The 22,011-nt window shown below is 44.9% G+C and overlaps 1 long non-coding RNA gene across 1 annotated transcript; it reads right to left on the bottom strand.

Annotated features, from left to right (window-relative positions):
* Positions 1-355: 355 nt before the first annotated feature.
* LOC128107128 (uncharacterized) lies at positions 356-21,060 on the bottom strand. The gene is made up of 3 exons (XR_008216975.1): positions 20,813-21,060; positions 17,249-17,448; positions 356-2,696 (listed from the first exon to the last, which is right to left on the bottom strand). It is a non-coding gene; the product is annotated as an uncharacterized LOC128107128 (long non-coding RNA).
* Positions 21,061-22,011: the final 951 nt, after the last annotated feature.

The following is a 22,011-nucleotide window of genomic DNA, read 5'->3' as shown; positions in this document are numbered from 1 at the left end:
CTCACATTTCTCTAGCTGCCACGCCCCAAGTGCTGGATTCACCACTATGCCCACCACAAGAGAACTTTTAAAGACAGAAAAAGACATCACTGTGATTTTTTTTTCACAAGTGTCTCTCAATAAAATTTACATACAATTAGCTGCACAAATTTAGAGGGTCCAAATTTGACAAAGGTTAGCATCCATTCTCAAGATATTGAACATAGACGCACACACAGAGGGTTTTTTTTCTTTTCTTTTTTATTAAGAGGTTTTTTATTCGTTTTACATATCAACCACAGATTCCCCTGTCCTCCCTCCTCCCACCTCCCAGCCTTCCTCCCCAACCCACCCCTCATTCCCATCTCCTCCAAGGCAAGGTCTCCCCTGGGGAGTCAGCAGAGCCTGGTACATTCAGTTGAGGCAGGTCCAAGCCCCTCCTCCCTGCACCAAGGCTGTACAAAGTGTCTCACCATAGGCCCTAGGTTCCAAAAAGCCGGCTCATGCACTAAGGACAGGCCAGGTCTCACTGCCTGGGGGCCTCCCAAACAGTTCAAGCTCAACAACTGTCTCACTTATCCAGAGGGCCTGGTCCAGTTGGGGTCTCCTCAGCTATTGGTTCACAGTTCATGTGTTCCCGCTAGTTTGGCTAGTTGTCTCTGTACTTTTTCCAATCATGGTCTCAATATCTCTTGCTCATATAATCCCTCTCTCTCTCTCTCTCTCTCTCTCTCTCTCTCTCTCTCTCTCTCTCTCTCACCGATTGGACTCCTGGAGTTCTGCCTGGGGCTGGGCCGTGGATCTCTGCATCTGCTTCCATCAGTCACTGGATGAGGGTTCAGTCATGACAATTAGGGTGTTCAGCCATCCAATCACCAGAGTAGGTCAGCTCAGGCACCCTCTCGACCATTACCAGTAGTCTACAGTGGAGTCATCTTTGTGGATACCTGGGGACCTCTCTAGCACTCCACACAGAGGTTTTATTTCCTGCCCTGTTATGATTGCTTCTTAACCTCCTTCATCCCCGGAATCAACACCCCCTGCACCCCCCCATTCACTTTATCACTTTCAATTAATTATATAAGTGGAATCAAACATATGGTAAGACTTATCCATGTTGCTGTGTATTATTTTCAGTGCTGGGTATTATTCCACTATATGGATCTACAATGATTTACTTATTCATTTGTGGATGGGTATTTGGGTTGCTCCTCGTCCAATCTATTATAAATAAATCCAGTACGCAAGTGAGGGCAGCTGTATCTGCTCGTGAGTACATCAAAGGGTGGAAAGACTGGATCATACGGCAGGTTTGTGGCTATTTATTTTTTTAGTGGTTGTCTTGCTATGTAAGGCTGCCTTCAAACTCACATCCTTCCATCCCAGCCTTCTGCATGCCCATGTTATAGCTGTGTGTCACCAAAGAAACACTCAGCACTTCTCAGGCAGCTTTCAAACTGGAGATACCCAGGAGGCGGACTCTCCAACTTTCTGCTGCTACCCTCTGGGAAACACAAGGAAAAGAGCTGTCCCCAGGAGTCTAGCCCCCACACAGGATCTGTCCAACTTCCTTGCTCTCTCCAGCTGTTCCCACCTCACCGTATCTACAATTCCAGCCCATCCAGAGTTCCACCAACCTCACCGAACTACAGGTGAGGGATTTCTTAGTGGTTCAGTCACAAATAAAACTCCTGACAAGAAGGCAGACCCCTGAAGCCTCAAAGGGGTACTATTCCTGGGGTAGCATCCTCATACCACAGAGGGAAAAAGGAATTTCAAGTGGCAGAAATGAAGCAGCATATTATTTGCAATCCAAACCAGCTGTGTGTGTGTGTGTGTGTGTGTGTGTGTGTGTGTGTGTAGTATTTTTATATTTTGTCTGGCCCATTAAAAAATACTAAATTTTCCGGCTGGAGAGATGGCTCAGAGAATAAGAGCACTGACTGTTCTTCCAGAGGTCCTGAGTTCAATTCCCAGCACCCACATGGTGGCTCACAACCATCTGTAATGAGATCTGGTGCCCTCTTCTGGCCTGCAGTCGACTGTATACATAATAAATAAATAAACCTTTAAAAAAAAATCTAAATTTTCATTTGTTGAATGCCCTGGCTAGATTTATGTCAACTTGACATAAAGCTAGAGTTAGTTGAAAGAAGGGAACCTCAACTGAGAAAATGCCTCCATGAGATTCAGTTGTAGGGCATTTTCTTAATTAGGGATTGATGGAGGAGGGCCCAGTCATTGTGGGTGGGGCCATCGTTGGCCAGGTGTAATTGGGTGCTCTAAGGAAGCAGGCTGAGCAGGCCATGGGGAACAAGGCAGTAAGTAAGCAGCACCTCTTCATGGGCTCTGCATCAGCTCCTGCCCTGTGTGAGTTCCTGTCCTGACTTCCTTCAGTGATGGACCATGGCTGTGGAAGTGAAAGCCCAATAAACCCTTTCCTCCCCATGGTGTTTCATCACAGCTGTAGTCACTTTAGCTGCCTCCCTGAATGAATAAATAATCGCCACAGACATTCCTGACACAGGCACGCACATGAACAGAAACGATTAAACGCACACACAGGACCCAGGCTGCCGGCATTTCGTGTGGAGAGAAGCAGAGAGAAGAACGCAGCCAGGTACCGTGAGGTAAACCTGCGATCCTGGCGGTCAGGAGTGAAGGTGGTCAGGAGGAGAGCTTCAGGCCAGCCTACGCTCCACAGTCAGGCAGTGTCTCTAAAACAAAAGAGAACAACAACGTTGGCAACCAAACTGGGGGGGTCTGGAATGTAGGTCAGTGGTAAAGCACTGGCCTCGCATTGCAGGGATAAGGGCAGGAGGCATTTCTTGCATTGCATGAAAAGAATGCAAAATTCCCTCCTGAGGAACAACAGCCTGTTTCAGAATCCCCCGACAGAGAAAATTTCAAGATGACCATATAATTACAATGAAAAATGAGCAAGACAGAGATACGTTCTCAGTAATACAAAACAGACTGGTTGCAGGAATTCCCAGAGTATGGGAGCAAATACTTCCCACCTCCGCACCCCCCTCCCCTCACCCCCCACCCCCATTTCTGTCACACTCTGCAAGGGAGAGCGGAGCTCACTACAAAGCTCCCCTTGTCTCTCCACCTGAAATACTCTCCAAAAGAACTACCTTTGGAGAAGAAAATGTAATCTAAGTTAACAACTTCTTAAACACTAAGAGCAGTTGGGGTAATTTGTCCTGGAAAAGACACAGAGACATGAAAGTTTGGGTGGCCAAAGGATAAAATGTTAAAACAAACAAACAAACAAACAAAAAAAGAACAGGCGGGCCAGGCTGTGGGGGTGCACACCTTTAACCCCAGCACTCTGGAGGCAGAGGCAGGTGGATCTCTGAGTTTAAGGCCAGTCTGGTCTACAGAGAAAGTTCCAGAACAACCAGGGCTACACAGAGAAACCCTGTTTTGACCCCCCCAAAAAACCCAACAAAAAAAACCTCCATTTCTAGCATATTCCCAAGTAAAGTAGCTGCTGCTCCAGTGAGCACAGCCTAAGACCCATAGGTAGAAACTGGATGAGTCTGTGAGCCTCAGGGGCTTAATCCTGATACTCAGAAGAGAAAGCTGTGTACAAAGTGTACAGAAAGGCCATTGTAAAACACCATTACAGTTCATTGACAATCCATATCATCAATAAGTGAACTCACATGAAAAACCCACAAGTTAGTGAAACAGCTCCAAAAATGCAGGAACTGTCCCCAAAGCAGATAAGACTAAACAGCACCAGCTGTGCACAGAGTAACATGGCAGAGAGGGCCAGACGTCAGTCAACACCACTAGTGCATTATCACCAACCAAAACCACGAACTAGGCAGACAGCCCGAAGGAGAGAATTACTGCCTTCTCTATTCCTTAAGATGCAAAACACAAAAACTAAAAAGTTAAGCGATTCACTGTAATAAATATTCATAAGACAGTATGTTTTCAGTTAAAAAAGCTAACCAAAATGCTGGAAATGTAGCTCAACAGTAAAGTGCTTGCCTAACGCATTGGATCCCCAGCACCATAAAGGAACAACCAATGAGCCAGATTAACATGCCATAGTGGGACGATGCGTTGGGCAACGCCACCAGATGAAGCCTACATGGACACCATTTGTGAGGAAGACGAGCTTCAGCAAGCTAAAAACGACGAGAAAGTAAGGCCGAGCGTTCTGTGGATAAACAGCAGGACTTGAGTATCCCGGGCACCCAGCTGTGGCCAGGGGTTGTGTTTCCCTGCCTAAAGACACCATTTGAGTTGAGCTCCAAAACCTGGAACGAGTCAGTCTGCAACAGAGACGCCCGAAACCACAGAAGGTCTGACCTGGTTAATTTGGTTTTGTTTTTTCACTTTTTGAATCTGTAAGATCACCGCAGTGTAAGGAGAAGCAGCAGAAACACCATCAGGACAAAGGCTGTTACCTCACCCCACACGTCGGCTAGTACATAAGGACCCGAAGAAGAACAGAATGCTAGAGTATCTAGCAAAGCCTAGCTAATCATAATGGTTTGATTCATAACAGCCCCAGACTGGAAAGCAGCCCAAAGCCTCTATATAAGCAGGGACAAATAAGCAAATTTCAACAACAGAGAGAATGAATCATTGATATATGCTGTTAATATTCTGACCCACCCCTTGCCCTGCATCTGACTTAAGTTTCATTCTAAGAAAAAATCTCCTCCCCTTCCTCCCTCTCTCTTCCGCTTTTCCTCCCACGGGGTGTGCACCCCTTGACCTCTCTCTCTCTCCCCCCTTCCTCCTCTCTCTCTCTCTTCTCCTCCCCTTCCCTTTCTCTTCATCTCTCTATTATAATAAACTTATTTCTGCATGGATGCAGTGTCTGGGTTGTGAATGTCCACCCTCCACCGCAGCCGCAGCCGCTGCAGCATGTCAGCATGTTTCCATGCATGCCCTCGGGATACCCCCGGGGTCCCCCCAAGCAACTTCGTAACACATGCCACAGTGTCGATGGTTCTCAAAAATAGTATGAGCCAAAGGACTAGATGTAAGAGCATCATCAAAGGGCTCGTTAAGCGCTTTTCCTTTCATTTGTCTGTTGAGCTAGTGAGTGACTCAGGCAATGCTTAGAAAATACCGATAAGCACTTCTTACTTAAAGTTGATAAAGACTGACGGCTGGTGGTGGCGCACGCCTTTAATCCCAGCACTTGGGAGGCAGAGACAGGCGAATCTCTCTAAGAGGCCAGCCTGGTCTACAGAGTGAGTTCCAGGACAGCCAAGGCTGCTACACAGAGAAACCCTGTCTCAAAAAAAAAAAAATAAAACAAAAAGTTGTGGTGATATTGTGTTCCCCAAAATATTGTGCACCCTAATAAACTTATCTGGGGTCAGAGAACAGAAAAGCCACTAGATACTTAGGATAGGCAGTGGTAGCACACATCTTTAATCCTAGCATTCCAGAGACAGAAATCCATCTGTTCAAGGATACAGCCAAGCATGGTGACTCACGCCTTTAATCCCAGGGAGTGGTGGTAGAAAGCAGAAAGGTTTATAAGGCGTGAGGACCAGAAACTAGCAGCATTTGGCTGGTTAAGCTTTCAGGCTTTGGAGCAGCAGTTCAGCTGAGATTCATTCTGGATGAGGACTCAGAGGCTTCCAGTCTGAGGAAACAGGACCAGCTGAGGAATTGGCCAGGTAAGGTAGCTGTGGCTTGTTCTGTATCTGATCTACCAGCATTCACCCCAATAACTGGCCTCAGGTTTGATTTTATTAATAAGAACTTTGGAGATTCATGCTACAAAAAGTTGATAAAGATTTTTGTTTGTTTTGTTATTTTTTTTTGTTTTGTTTTGTTTTTCAGACAGGGTCTCACTGTATAGCTCTGGCTCAACTGGAACTCGCTCTGTAGACTAGACTGACCTCAAAGACACAGAGATCCACCTGCCTCTGCCTCCTGAGTGCTATGATTAAAGATGTGTTCCATCTAGCCGGGCGGTGGTGGCGCACGCCTTTAATCCCAGCACTCGGGAGGCAGAGCCAGGCGGATCTCTGTGAGTTCGAGGCCAGCCTGGGCTACCAAGTGAGTCCCAGGAAAGGCGCAAAGCTACTCAGAGAAACCCTGTCTCGAAAAACCAAAAAAAAAAAAAAAAAAGAAAAAAAAAAGATGTGTTCCATCACACCTACTTTTGATAAGGATTTTTTTTTCTTTTTGTTTTTGTTTTTTGAGATAAGGTTTCTCTGTGTAACAGTTCTGGTTGTCCTGGAACTCACTTTATAGACCAGGCTGGCCTCAAAATCACATTGATCATCCTGAGTGCTGGGATTAAAGACATGCACCATCACTGATGTCCAGCATTGATAAGGATTTTAATCTATCATAAATTCAAAGTTTTGGACCAGCAAGATGGTTCAGTGGGTAAGGGTACTTTCTGCCAAACCTGACTGCCTGAGTGTGATCCCCAGAACCTAGATCATCAACTCCCGAAAGTTATTCTCTGACCTCCACATGTATACCACAGCATATACATGTACACATGTGCTCACTCACACACACACACACACACACACACACACACACACATACACACACACACACACACACAACAACAACAAATGAAAAATATTTTAATAGAATTCAGAAATACAAATGTATTAGTTAAGAAAGTCATATATAACTATGTGAGGAGGTATAAATTGTCAGCAGTTCTGGGAACCAACCAAGCATTTCAAGCTCTACCAGTGAGTCACACCCCAGCTCAGTGATTTTAAATTTTAATAGTTAAGGGACTGCTAACTCCTCAAAATACTTATAAGAAGAAAATATTATTTTGTTAATTAAGTCATGACTGAGGGAAGGGCTCCTCTTTGTGTAAAAGCTTAGTATAGGTGCCTTGTGAGTCAGCAGGTGTTAAACAGTAGTCACCTTCTGTCTTCCCACACAGGGACAGAGCTCCTACGTGATGATGGCACAGCCCGCCTTGGATTCTGTCATTTATACTGAATTATATTCAGTTTTACAATTTGGCCTTTTTAGATGGCCTGCAACATTGCCCCCTCTTCCTTCCTTCCTTCCTTCCTTCCTTCCTTCCTTCCTCCCTCCCTCCCATCCTCTCTCTCTCTCTCTCTCTCTCTCTTTCTCTCTCTCTCTCTCTCTCAAACATTGACAAGGCATGCACAGTATACCATACTTCACTGGACTTTTCCCACACTGTCTGGAATCCCATTCAGCCCCAACCCAGCTCAGAAGCCCAGTTCCATGTGACAAAGACATGTGACCTTGACCTCCTGACCTTTCCAAATGTCTTATAGGAAAAAAGATACATCAACTATGACGTCTACAGTGCCTGGCACATAGTAGGTGCTTAGATCACAGCAGGTGCTTAGATGAACACGGACTCTCCAGACATGCTCTTTAGGGCACCAATGCTTCCGGGGTGGGTTGTAATAGTGCAGGTTTCCTGCTTTGGGCTGGATGTTTTTCCCAATCTCTGTCTGACAGCTGTCATGCCTTGCTCTCTGTAATGTGCTTACATTTTCCTCATTCTTTTGCCTTTTGTTTTCCAGGGCAGTGCTCACTGTCTCTGCCACACATCTGCCGTCCCTCCTGGCCTTCCCAGCCCTCTGTGTCCTGCCACCCCCCCTCTCTTGTGGGGGTCCAGCTCTTTAGCTGTTATCTTCAGGCATCCCTTGGTCACCCTGAGTACCGTTTCTAATGCACAGTCATAGGATCTGTTTCCATGCCGTTAAGCAGTGTTTCTCGAAGTAGGGTGCCTACTTTGCCACGTGGTACCTATTTTATAAAAGTACCTCCCGGGATGGGATGTGGCTCAGCTCAAAAGTGCTTGCCCTGATTATGCAAGACCCTGGGTTCGATCCTGCGCACTGGATAAAAAGAAAGCCTCCACTATGGTGGGATTTGATGGTACAAAGCATGTAACCTCTGCACTGGGGATCAGACTGAGGCTGGAGGCATGCTAGGAGTCATGGGTCAGCCTGGGCTACCTTGTCTCAAAACAAAAACAAAAGAAAACCAAAAATCAATAAATAAAATGTATACATTAACAAATTAAAATAGTCTAAAGTCACATGGCGCTGCTGCCCGGTCAGCCCTGCGGTGGCCTATCAACACTCCTTCCTCCTTCCACACTTTGTCTTGTGGATGCCCACTAAGACTCTGTTGTCTGCCACAAGCCTCTGGGCTCAGCATAGCTTTGCTATGACTTTCAGATTAACCCCATCTCTTCCTGCAAATGGTTGCTTGAATCTCATAGCCAATGGGCCACAAAACCCAGAGGCAGAGAATTCTCTTCTATAATGTTTATTAATGTCTTAAAAGCGTGCCTGTGCCCATGTGTTCTCAGCCGGAAAGAAAGCAGAGTTAGGCATAGAAAAAAAAAAAATCCAGTACAGTGGGTTAATCAGCTTGTTAACTAGTGCCCTCACTAGTTAGTGTTGTGCCAGTGATGTGCACAGTGGTAGGGTAAACTTTTGAATACACTGAGGGAGCTGGGGGCCGGCTCAAGGGCGGAGCACTTGTCTAGCACTTGTGAAACCCTGGTTAGACCCCAGGAGCCACAAAACCAAGAACAAATAACCGACAGAGATTCTACTTCCCTTTAGAGCTAGCCCTTGTTCTGAGTTGGGTGGATGTCTAGTTTGTAGTTTGTTTCTCTAGATGCTTGCTTCATCTTAAACATAAAAACAGAGATAGGAGAAAGGAGGGAGGAGAGGAAGGGGGGGGGGACGGGAAGAAGGGGGAGGACCAGAGGGAGGCAAGGCTTAGAAATTATGTCTTTAAAGTATCTTGTTTTTCCCTAACATGTACTTTTTTTGTTGTTTGTTTGGGGACAGGATCCCAGTATGTAGATCAGGCTGGTCTTGAACTCACAGAGTTCTCTACCTCCCGAGTGCTGGACTTAAAGGAGAGTTCAACCAAAGCACAAATGGACTAAGACCTCAAGTGTGTACCAGAAAAGACCTGCAAAAGAAAAGATCCACTCTGTGCAATGGGAAACCCTAAACTCTGTTATGCAGGAGACTAGGGTAATCAACGATGATACAGTCACACTGTAAAATAATGCACGGCAGAGAAAATGAACATCCACTCACTGCAATATGGATGATTTTTAGTAATATGTAAACAGTACCTGAAAGCATAAAATAGGAAATTCTGGGAGCTGGTGTAGCCCACACCCCTGACTGTGGGAGGCCAGGAATAGGGCTATTTATCCTCAGATGCTCTTCTGCCATCACAGGGCTGTTTGGATGGGGACCGAGCCTAGTCTCCTCCACATTACATCCTGTGCAGGGGACAAGGGCCGGAGCTGGGCACAGGGACAGGGGGACATGACCCTGAACTGTCAGCCAGGGCAACTCATATCGTTTCCCTTCACTGCTTACCTCAAATGTGAAGGAGCTACTAGCATGTTCCATGAAAGATCAACAAGATGTTTAGCAAAACAAAGAAACAAAAGACGATTGAGAACTTCAAAGAGCTGATGGCACCAATTCTTCTGCTTATGTCCTTACAGTATAGTACAGACGTCACAGGATTTTATTAGTGCTTAAGGAGGATAACAGTGTTTTGAGTAGTGAAGTGGTTACTAACTCTAACAAATGAACAGAACCTGCCACTCATGTGCCTTTTTGTATAATTAAACAAAGTTAATAGCTATATATTGGTTTCATACACACACACACACACACACACACACACACACACACACACACACAAATGGAGTAAAGAGAAATAAATGATATTCACTAATATGTAGTATTTATCATCGGATTCATGGGCTAAGAGTTAAAAAGCCTAACACAAGTTTCCTTTTATGTTGGCCATTTATGAAAACATTCAATACATGTAACTTACTTTAACTTGCTTAGAGCCTGGTGGTCTAATTTTAATTTACCTAGGGATATGAGTTCTGGAGAATTATGGAATCTCCTTGATCAATAACAAAATGTGGAATTAGGTATGGAAGTATACATGTAAAGGAAAAATTATGCCCTGTAGTCAACAAAGCACTTGCTTTGTTTTTAAATGGGTAATAGGTCGGTTTAGTACATGAATTTAGATTCTGCTACATAAGGGAATAATGCTCTCTGTCTCGTCTCTGTGTCTCTCTCTCTCTCATTTGCTCTTGATTGACAGGGTTTCATTATATAGCCCAGGTTGGCCTTGAACTTGTTTTTTTTTTTTTTTCTAAGTTAATTTTTTGAGATTTATTTTTATTTTCCATACGTGGGTGTTTTGCTAATTAAAGAATTTAAAAGTAGGAAGAAGTGTGGCCAGGGTCTGGGGGGTGGGGGGTGGGTTGTCACCACACAGCCATCATATGATACCTGGGAAATCAAGCTCCCATCTCGGGTTCCTTAGTCATCAATAGATGAAGGAACACAAACAAGTTCTAGCACATTCAGAAGCCTGAGGACAATTCTTAGACTCTAGAAGGAAAACCTCAGGGCAGGCAAGCTGTGAGTCTCCTGGCTGCCCGGAAGGGAGGAGAGTGGAGGAGAGAGAGAGAGAGAAAAAAAAATCAAAGCTGCTTGAGATAAAGCAGCCAGGTCAGCCACCTGGAGGCAGGCAGCCACACACCAGGAAGGGGTCATTAGAAAAAGTTAAGGAAGCCCAAGGCTGTGATTGGGGAGTCTAAACGCATAGTTAGGCCTGGCCAACATCACAAAGAAAGGGACAGGAGAGAAGGAAACAAATAGTTCTGCCTTCAGTGTCTGCCCTGAGCCTTCTGACAGTTTGGTTCACTGGTAGGGACGGCTCTGCGAGGTGGGGGGGTTCTGGAAAGAAAAAGCACGTTGTCTAAGGTGGAAAGGTCCCTGACTTGATGCTGGATTAGCCCTTAAGGCTGGAGGGAGACAGGGGACCGGACCGTCTCTGCCGACAGGTAGATTCCGCTCTGGACACCACCAGGAACTCTGCCGTGCTATGGATTCTGCAGGATTACAATGAAACATTGTAAAAGGTGCCCTAAAATTATTTTAGGGAGCTGAGGAGTACACAGTCAATAATTTTCAAAGGAGAGGAGTCCCTGCTTTAGACACCCCAGAAAGGCTGGATTACTTGACCTAGATTCTTACTGTTTACAATTTTTTTGTGTTTGTGGGTTTGTTTTTTTTTTTGTCTATTTTGTTCATTTGTTTCAGTTCTAGGGTCGGAATGGAGGGATCACATGTGAGGCCAGGGCTCTACCCCTAAGCTGTACACACACACACACACACACACACACACACACACACACACACACATCCCTGGCCTTACATTTCTTTTATGTAGAACTCCAATACACTAACTCTTACACTGAATTTATTCCTTGGAAATGTTATGTTTTTGAGAGGATGAACTGTGACCATCCAGAAAGATGCTGGTCTCAACCCTTCAAAGGACTCTGAGCTGACTGGTCATGGAGGGTGTGTGGCCGGCCTGCACTGTGTCTCCATGTGGCAGGATCGGCTCTGAGAGAAAAGTACTGCACACACTCCCCCGGGACATCAGTTCATCTTTCCTTCCAGGCAGTGGTCTGATGTGCATTTTGGATTTCGTTTGCACCCATCTGCACCTCTGCCTCTTACTTCACAGGCTATATTCTGCACTTATAATTTTAAACCGGTTGAGTAACACAGCTACTGGCCTAGGCCAAAACTGAACTGGAGTATTTGTGGCCATGAGTAACACAGCAGAGAATGTAATGGATATGGGTGCAGACAGTTTGTCTCCAAGGTGCTGGGGGCTCCCTGAGGGGCCAGGCTCCAGGTCCCTTTAGGCATATGAGGTATTTCTGTACTGTCTTCATGAGCACATGCATCTCCTTACTGCTTGGATCCTCTTAACCACAGTATTAGATATAACTCATAACAATTCCACACCCTTTATCTAACTTTAGAACATTTCCCTTTATCTAGACATTTATTCTGTCTCTGTCTCTGTCTCTGTTTCTCTCTCTCTCTCTCTCTCTCTCTCTCTCTTTCTCTCTCTCTCTCTCTTTGTGTGTGTGTGTGTGTGTGTATGTGTGTGTGTGTGTGCCAAAGCATGCATGTGGCCCTCAGAGAACAATACTCAGGAGTCAGTTCTGTTTCCACTATGCAGGTTCCAGGGACCCAGGGCAGGCCACTACACTGGATGACAAGTGCCTTTAACCTGCTGAGCCCTCTTGTTGACTCTGTCTTTAGGAAAGCTTTCAAGTCTGCCCCAGCGACATTCCCTCCCCATCCCTTCCTTCCCCATGCACACAGACCCAGCTCCAGCTCGTAGGAGCTGTCAATCCACCCTGTCTCCATGGATTTGCCTCCCCTGGACATTTCCTAGTCCAGAATCAGACAGTTTGGTATTGGCTTCTTTCCTTTGAGTCTTCAAGGTTCGTCCATTATGGAGCCTGTGCCAGCACTTCGTCCTGTTCATTGCCAGATAACATCCCATTACAGAGACATGCCCTGACTTAATGGCCCACTCATCCACTGCTGGAAATTCTGTTTTCTTTTCTTTCTTTTTCTTTTTTCTCTTTAGTTGCTACAAGTAGTGCTGCTGTGAACAACTGTGTGGAGACAGAATCTCATCTCTCTAGGAACGGAATTACTTTAGTGTGATGTTTGAATGAAATCAGCCCCATAGGCTCATATGTTTGAGTGCAAGGGCCCTCACAGAAACTGGCGGCCCCTTGGTCTTGGAATTCTTAGCCTTCAGCAGTAAGAAACACATTCTATTCTTTATAAATTATCCAGTTTCTAGTATTCTGTCCTAGCCGCACAAAATGGACTAGGAGCCTTCTCTCGCTGTGAGAAAGCACTCGGACAAACAGCAGCTTAAAGGAGAAAGGGTTTGTTCGGCTTCCACCTCCAGGTTACTGTCTATCCTTTAGGGAAGTCAGGGCAGGCATGTGAGATTTCCAGCACGTTACATCCCCAGCCGAGCACATATATTCTGCAGAGTTTGGGTGGCAAGTTCTGTAGATGTCTGTCAGGTTCACTTGCTGTTTCTCTGTTCAGTTTTTGCTGGCCTGGCCTGCCATTTGTGAAAGTGAGATCCTGAAGCCCTCTGCTGTTATTTTGTGGGGTTAATCCGGGTCTTGACACACAGTAGTGCTTGTGTCATGAAGCTAGGTGCACCGATGCTCCCCCGTGGACTGTTCCCTTAATCACATGAAATGATCTTCTTTTTCGACTAATTTTAGCTTAAAGTTTATTTTGTTGGTATTTGCTTGGAATGCCTTTTTTTATTTCTTGGGACAGAGTCTTGGTACATTATGTACCCCCAGTGTGCTGGGTAATTTTTATACCAGCTTGATACAAGCCGAAGTCTTCTGAGAGGAGGGAACATCAATTAGAAAATGCCTCCTTAAGGTCTGGCTGTAAGGCATTTTCTTAATTAGTGATTGATGGGGTAGAATCCAGTCCATGGTGGGTGGTGCCATTCCTGGGCTAGTGGTCCCGGGTTCTATTAAAAAGCAGGCTGAGCAAGCCATGAGGAGTAAGCCAGTAAGCAGCACCCCTCCATGGTCTCTGCATCAGCTCCTGCCTCCAGGTTCCTGCCCTGTTTGAGTTCCTGACTTGACTTCCTTCAGTGATGAACAATTGTGGTATTGTATTCCCCCAAATATTGTGCATGCTAATAAACTTATCTGGGGTCAGAGACAGAACAACCACAATATTAAACATAGAAGTTAGGCAGTGGTAGCACATGCCTTTAATCCTAGCATTCCAGAGGCAGAAATCCATGTGTTCAAGGATACAGCCAAGCATGGTGACTCACAGCCTTTAATCCCAGGGAGTGATGGCAAAAACAGAAAGATATATAAGGCGTGGAGACCAGAAACTAGAAGCATTTGGCTGGTTAAGTTTTCAGGCTTTAGAGCAGCAGTTCAGCTGAGATTCATTCTGGATGAGGACTCAGAGGCTTCCAGTCTGAGGAAACAGGACCAGCTGAAGAATTGGCCAGGTGAGGTAGCTGTGGCTTGTTCTGCATCTGATCTACCAGCATTCACCCCAATAACTGGCCTCAGGTTTGATTTTATTAATAAGACTCTCTAAGATTCATGCTACAAACAATGCTGTGGACATGTAAACCAAATAAACCTTTCCTCTCTAAGTTTCTTTGGTGGTGATATTTCATCACAGCAATAGAAACCCTAACTAAGACAGTGTCTAAATAAAAACACTGTCTTAGTTAGGGTTTCTATTTCTGTGAAGAGACACCATGACCATAGCAACTCTTACAAAGAAAATATTTACTTGGGGTGGCTTACAGTTCAGAGGTTTAGTCCATTTTCATCTTGGCAGGACATGGCAGTGTGCAGGCAGACATGGTACTGGAGAGGTAGCTGCTACATGTTGATATGCAGGCAACAGGAAGTAGACTGTCTCACTGGGCCTGGCGTGAACATATATGGGATCTCAAAGCCTGCTTCCACAGTGACACACTTCCTCCAACAAGACCACATCTACTCCAACAAGACCACACTTCCTAATAGTGCCACTCCCTTTGGGGGCCATTTTCTCTCAGACTATCACAGACACCCATGCTGGCCTGAAACTTACAATAACCCTCCTGCCTCTGCCTCTCAAGTAGTAGGAATACAGGTGTATGCTATCATACCTAGTTGTGAATCTGCCTTTCAAAACAAGCAATTCCAGAAGGGGCATTCATTGTCTTCAGCTGTGTACCTACTGAGGTCACGCTGAGATGCCCGCCAGGCTGCAGCCAATAGTTCCAAACCAACAGTCACAGATGATTCTGGTTAAACTCAGTGGGTCTCTGTACTGGCTGGTTTTGTGTCAACTTGACACAGGCTAGAATCATCAGAGAGGAAAGACCTTCACTTGAGGAAATGCCTCCATGAGATCCAACTATAAGGCATTTTCTCAATTAGTGATCAATAGGGGAGGGCCCAGACCGTGGTGGGTGGTGTCACCCCAGGGCTGGTGGTCCTGGGTTCTATAAGAAAGAAGGCTGATCAAGCCATGAGAAGTGTGGTAGTTTGAAAGAAAATGGCCCTCAAGTGGAGTGGCACTATTAGGAGGTGCAGCCTTGTTGGAGTAAGCATGGTCTTGTAGGAAGTGTGTCATTATGGAGTCGGGCTTTGAGGTCTCATATATCCTCAAGATGAGGCCCAGTATCTCAGACCATTTCCTGTTGCCTGCAAGACATAGGACTCTCAGCTGCTTCTCCAGCACCATGTCTGCCTGCATGTTGCCATATCCTGCCATGATGATAAAGGACTAAACCTCTGAACTGTAAGCCACTACAATTAAATGTTTTCCTTTATAAGAGTTGCTGTGGTCATGGTGACTCTTCACAGCAATAGAAACCCTAGGACAAGGAGCAAGTCAGTAAACAGCACCCTTCACGGCCTCTGCAGCAGCTCCTGCCTCCTGGATCCTGCCCTGCTTGAGTTCCTGTGCTGACTTTCTTTGGTGATGAACAGTGATGTGGAATAAACTCTTTGTTCCCTAACTTACCGTTTGGTCATGGTGTTTCATCACAGCAATAGACACCTTAACAAAGACAGTCTCAAAAGCGAAAACAAAATATCCAAGAGTCACAAATGTGGGAGAGGGGTTGCAGAGAGCAGGGGGATAGTGGAGGTGGGAGGGCAATTGGGGGTGGCTACAGTAATCGGAATGCATATTCTACTTTACGGAATTATCAAAGAACAAACTCAGTGGTTTTGTTTGTTTGTTTGTTTTTTAACCCACAGGCTATTCCATTAAGATTTCACTTAAAATACAACCTGGTTACATTTTCTCCCTTTCAAAATCCAGTCTGGAACCTGATGAAGGGCCAACAAAAAGTCAACACCCTTTGTCAGGCCCTCAGGCTTTGGAAGAAGGATGCCCATGTAGTGGCTTGAATTAGAAATGTCCCCCATAGGCTCATGTGTTTGAACACTTGGTCCCCAATGGGTGGCGCTGTTTGGAGAGATTATGGAACATTTAAGATACGGAGGAAGTACATCACTGGGGTGGACTTTGAGAGTTTACAACCCTGTCCCACTTCTGGCTCTCGCTCTCTCTCTCTCTCTCTCTCTCTCTCTCTCTCTCCTTCATGTTTGTGGTTGAGGAAGTGATCCCTCAGGTTCCTTCTCTGGCTGTCTATTATCATGTTTTCCTCACCATATGGACTCACCCTCTGGAACCATAAGCCAAAATAAACCTTTTCCTCTGTAAGTTACTCTCAGCCATGGTGTTTTATCACAGCAACAGAAAAGTAAGTAATAAACCCCACCTGAACCATTCACCTCTTAAGAACCTTGTCTGACTTTGAGATAGGTTCTACTTTGTAGCCCAGGCCATCATCAAACTTGTATTAATCCTGCTAAGTCCTGGCATTATACCCAAGAACTGCCATCTCCATTTTACATCACTTTTAGACAATTCTCCTATCAAATGTTGCAGACTGTATTCAGGTTTGGCTTCGATGTTTATTATTGTTGTCCTGGCTATTATCCAGATAATGTATAAAAATGTTTAGTACAGTGTTTGACCCTCAACAGTGCTTTAAGCTATTAATATAGAGGAGATCATAATAAGTATCATTATGGAGTTTTATATATCACTTTAGTGTTTACATAATAATTAACAATGTTAATAAAATAATATAGAAAAGTACATCAAAAGTAAGTATTACCCCATGCTCCCACACATAAGTGAATATATACAAAAAGATGGCAGAAATGTATAAACATATGAATAAGCATAAATGTCACATATGTTATACACAGTATGTATTTCCTTTAATAATATACCATGGAACTCTTTCTTTGTCAGAATATTTTTCATTATCTATTTTGTTTTTGAAGCATGTTCTCATTTTGTAGACTTGGATGGCCTGGAACTTACTATGTAGACCAAGGTGGCTTCAAACTCTCAGAAATCCATCTGCCTCTGCCTCCGAACTGCCCACCATGCCTGGCCTCATTATCTGTTTTAATGACTACATAGTGTTCCATTTTGTACACAATTAACTACACTAATTTCTCATTCATATACATATTTTTTTTCAATTTTATAAAATTAAACAGATAGGGTTTTTTTGCTGTTACTTTTTAAAAAACTTTATTAGCCATATTCTATTGTGGTAAGAACAATTAATCTTAAATCTCTCCTCTTAAAAAGACTTCACGGGTACAATATACTATGGTTGACTGTAGGTATAATGTAGTAGGTAGGTTTCTAGAATGTACTAACCTTGCTTAAGCGAAACTGCATACTCATTGATTGTTTATCCCTTGCTTCAGTCCCTGGCAACTTTTTTTTTTTTTTTTTGATCTTATGAAACTGACTATTTTCCATACCTCATGCAAGTGGAATCACCATTTTTTTTTTTTTTATCATTGACTGATTAGCACTCCACGACAGTCATGAAAGCTGTTGCCAAAATCCAGATGACGAGTGTTGCTGAGCTGGAGAGTAATCCGAGCCCTCATGCGCTGTTGGCGGGAACACAAAATGTGTGGTTGTACATCCAGAAAACAGCAGAGCAGTTCTTCAAAATCTAAAAAGACAAAGGCCATCGGATTGACCAGCAAATACACGTCTGGGTGTTTATACAAAAGAACTGCAATCAGGGCTGTGGAGACAGCTCAGGCAGTGAAGTGCTTGCCCCACAGTGAGTTTGAGCCCCAGAACCCACATGAAAGCCTGGCACAGTGAGTGACCTGTGTTCGTAATCCTAGCACTGGGGAGGTGGAGATGGGTGGGTCCCTAGGGCTCCCTGGAAACCAACCTGATGGAATCAGTGAGGTCCCAGACAACGGAGAGACTCTGTATCATAAGACAAGGTGGACAGCAGGATGACCCTAAGGTTGACCTCTGGCCTTCACACACACACACACACACACACACACACACACACACACACACACGAATGGAAATCAAGATTCCTAAAGAGATATCTGCATTCTCATGTTCAACATATTCACAAAAGTCAAACCAGGGAAACAAACCCAGGATCTTTGGGCAAACAAATAAAGAAAATGTGAAATATACACACAATAGAATATTATTCAGCCTTTGAAAACAGAAAGCCAAGTATGGTGATACACACGTGTAATTCCAGTACTAAGGAAAACTGGAAGATCTTAAATTCAAAGTTGACCTAGGCTGCGCAGCAAGGACTTGTCTCAAAAAAGTAAAAAAACAACAAATTCTGCAATGAAGATACAAGATGAATGAACTTTGGAAACATCGTGCTAACTGAAATAGGCCAGCTTCCTTGTTTCTGATCAGTTGTTCAAGATAATTCCCTAGGACGAGGATTGATAGGTCTGTTCCCCACGGCATCATTTTAGAGTTTTGAGAATGAAAATAGCTGGTGAGAAGGGCCCAGGTACTACAAAAACGAGTCTCTCACAATGTGTATCCATCCTGTACCTCATGGTGTGTCCATCCTGGAGATGACAAGGCAGAAAATGTTCCAGCACTGAAGCAGACAGACGTGCACACCAGCAATGTTGGCAAGAAGAAAAACATGCTACCCCCAAGCTATTCTATTCCTATGACAGAACACCACAATCAAGGCAACCTATAAGAGAAAATATTTAATCTGGAGCTCACGGTTGGAGAGAGTTAGGGTCTGTGACCATCATGGCAGCAGACAGGCAGGGTGCTGGAGCAGTAGCTGAGAGCTTACATCCTTATCCACAAGTTGGAGGCAGAGAAAGCTAATTGAGAATGGACTGGGCTTTTGAAATCTCAAGGACCACTTCCAGTGAGTGATACACCTCCTCCAACAAGGCCATACCTCCTAATCCTTCCCAAACAGTTCCACCAACTGGGGACCAAGCATTCACATGTATGAGCCTATGGGGGTCTGTCTTAGTTTTACTGCTGTAAATAGATGCCATGACCATGGCAACTCTCATAAAGAAAAATATTTAATTGGGGCTGGCTTACAGTTCAGAGGTTTAGTCCATTGTCCATGGCTGGAAGCATGGCAGTGTGCAGGCAGACATGGTGCTGGAGAAGGAGCTGAGAGTACTACATCTGGATCCACAGGGAGCAGGATGAGAGAATGAGCCACTGGGCCTGGCTTGAGCTTCTGAGACCTCAAAGCCCACCCCCCAGTAACACACTTCTTCCAACAAAGCCACACCTACTCCAATAAGGCTACACCTCTTAATAGTTCCATTCCTTATGGGCCTATGGGGGCCATTCTCATTCAAACCACCACAGGTGTGAAGGCAGAAAGTGCTCCAGCACTGAGGCAGACAGGTATGTGTACACACACGTGATGCTGGCAGGAAGGAAAGTATCTTGTCTTTGGGCTAGCTCCTAGGTTCATGTCAGTGGGAAAAAGACATTATATGCCTGTCAGTCGGGGCAGATGAAAACACAGTGGATGGATGGATGCTTGCATGCATGGATGGATGGATGACCTAACAGCCAGCCATGCTACTAAGACAAAGAGTTGGTCTCTAGAGCTTTGCTGAGAAACAGCATTCACCTGCTGGCTTCTCAAGTTAGAACCCCTGCTCTCTCAGTTCTTTCCAGTGAAAGCAAGCCCTCTGCACCAAGTCAGGTGCATCTTGCTATGCCCCTCCCAACCCTGTCACTCCAGCTCTTCTGAGTGAATTAATACCCACTGCCAGATCCCCAGCTCCCTATTTTTAAACCAGGCTCTTCAGTTACATCCCACACAGGTGTTCACCATCCTTATCGTCTCCCACGGTGCCTCCTCGTTTCTGACCTTTTCCCTTTGGAAATTCTTTGAGGTCTCCTGGTGCAACAGTGAGCCCCGATTTCCTGAAACTGACTTGCAAGATGCCATTGTGTTGATACTAAGACAACCGTATGAAAGTGGTGGAAGTTTTCGCTCTCTTCTGGGCATATTTTCCAGTGTGCCAGAGTGGCTCCTACAGATTCCAGGCAGGCCAACTTCGTGTGGAGTGCTTATACCAGAAAGCCAACCGATTCCCCCTGCCAGACCCCCATCACCCCTTATTAAAAATGTACACAATTGACTTCCAGCAAATCTCACCCCATTTCCTCTACCCCTTAACATACACATGCGCTTGTTGAGAAAGGGCAGGCAAAGCCATCGAGTGACAGCAGGGGAGGAGGGTCAGTCGCAGCAGCCTGCCTTGGGCCTTCTTCATTCTTGCAGCTCTAGAATGAAGACCTCAAAGCCCACCCCCCAGTAACACACTTCTTCCAACCCAGCCAGGGAACATCAACTCTCCTCTTGTCTCTTCTTTCCCTTCACCATTTCTAATTATAAATGTGTATAGTGTGTTTGTTTGTTTATTCGAGACAGGGTTTCTCTGTGTAGCTTTGGAGCCTGTCCTAGAACCCGCTCTGTAGACCAGGCTGGCCTCAAATTCACAGAGGTCCACCTGCCCCTAATTATATTTTTAAGGGCAAGAAATTATAAGACAGCTGGGCGATGGTGGCGCATACCTTTAATCCCAGAACTTGGGAGGCAGAGGCAGACAGATCTCTGTGAGTTGGACGCCAGCCTGGTCTACAAAGTGAGTTCCAGGACAGCCAGGATTGTTACACAGAGAAACCCTGTCTTGAAAAACAAACAAACAAAAAAAAAAAAAAAGAAGAAAGAAAGAAAAAGAAATTATGAGACAGATGCAGTGGAATGGAGCTGGAGTGTGTGTGTGTGTGTGTGTGTGTGTGTGTGTGTGTGTGTGTGTGTGTGTGCACATGTAGGCTAGGGACCACAGCCTCTCTGAAATACAATGGTTTAATTATAGACAGAAACAAGAAAAACACTGCATTCTGGAACCTTTCCCCCAGCTTGCAGCAGAAGCAGTAGGGCTCAGGAGAGCTGGGCAATGTCCACTGAGCCAGAAGCAAGCGTTCGCTTTAACGAGCAGTTGGAGAGGCAAGGCTCGAGTTGTTGCACTGACCTACATTCCCTTGGACACGGCAGGCGGGCGGTATGAAGCCGGCGAGCTTGGAGCGAAGCTGACTGGAGTGCTGATGGACGGGGATTTAGCTTTTAACATTCACATCTCAAGAATAGGCAGCGGTCTTCTGTTCCCAGCTCGCCAACCGATCAACTTTTCTCATCTCTCCTCCCCTCCGTACTCCAACGTTTCTAGCTCAACTCAAGACAACTCGGAAGTCCTCTCAATGCTCCACAGAGCAGTGTTTGTAACGAGCTCATTAATAATCAGAACCCTCACGCTGGACTGTGCAGTATGTATTGAAAAGACAGAATTTGTACCAACAATGCTGGTGAGAAGTAGGAAATTCTAAATGAAGAAATAACCACGGACAGTGGAGCGCTTGTATTTCAAACACTACAGACAGTGCACAGAGGAGAAAACCGCACACCAGAAAGCCGGTGTCTCTGGACCTTTGCTTATTTCTGCGGAGGAGTCTGAGTTCTACTCCCTCTCTCTTTTCATTTATGAAGATGTAGGCACTATAAAAATACTAAGACGTTGCTGGGCGGTGCTGTTGCACACCTTTAATCCCAACACCCAGGCAGATTTCTGAGTTCGAGGCTAGCCTGGTCTACAGAGAAGAGTTCCAGGACAGCCAGGGCCACTAAGAGAAACCCTGTCTCAAAAACTAAGACGCAAAGTACAAAGCCCTGGCTTATATTTTCCAAGATGCATCCAGTTTTGTTAGCTTGTTTTTGTTTTGGTTGTTTTTGTTTCGAGCAGGGTCTTTCTATGTAGTACTGGCTGTTATGAAGCTCCCTATATAGACTAGGCTGGCCTTGAACTCACAGAGATCTTTCTGTCTCTCCCTCCTGCTCCATCTGTGCTGGGATTAAAGGCATGTACCACTATGACCAGCTAGTGTTTGTTTTATAAGCCTAGGAGTCCCAGTATTTGGTCCACACATATTTACATGTGTTGCATCTTCTTGATGAACTGCTCCTTTTACTAGTATAATATGAAGGAGATCAAACATGGCCTAGGGTAGGCAAGAGAGATGAGTAACAGTAAAAATAAAATATGTATGTAGAAATATGTCACAATGAAACCAACCCATGCCTTTGTATGACAACTGAAAAAAATTAAAAGCCAACAAATAAATGCAATTCTGTGAAATAGCCTTTAAATAGCCAAATTAATGTTTCAATTACAAGATT

The sequence above is a fragment of the Peromyscus californicus genome, unplaced genomic scaffold, assembly GCF_007827085.1.
Source record: "Peromyscus californicus insignis strain IS unplaced genomic scaffold, ASM782708v3 Scaffold_12__1_contigs__length_115047231, whole genome shotgun sequence".
Lineage (NCBI taxonomy): Eukaryota > Metazoa > Chordata > Mammalia > Rodentia > Cricetidae > Peromyscus > Peromyscus californicus.
The sequence above is the reverse complement of the archived record's forward strand: the minus strand, read 5'-3'. Positions and strand labels throughout refer to the sequence as shown.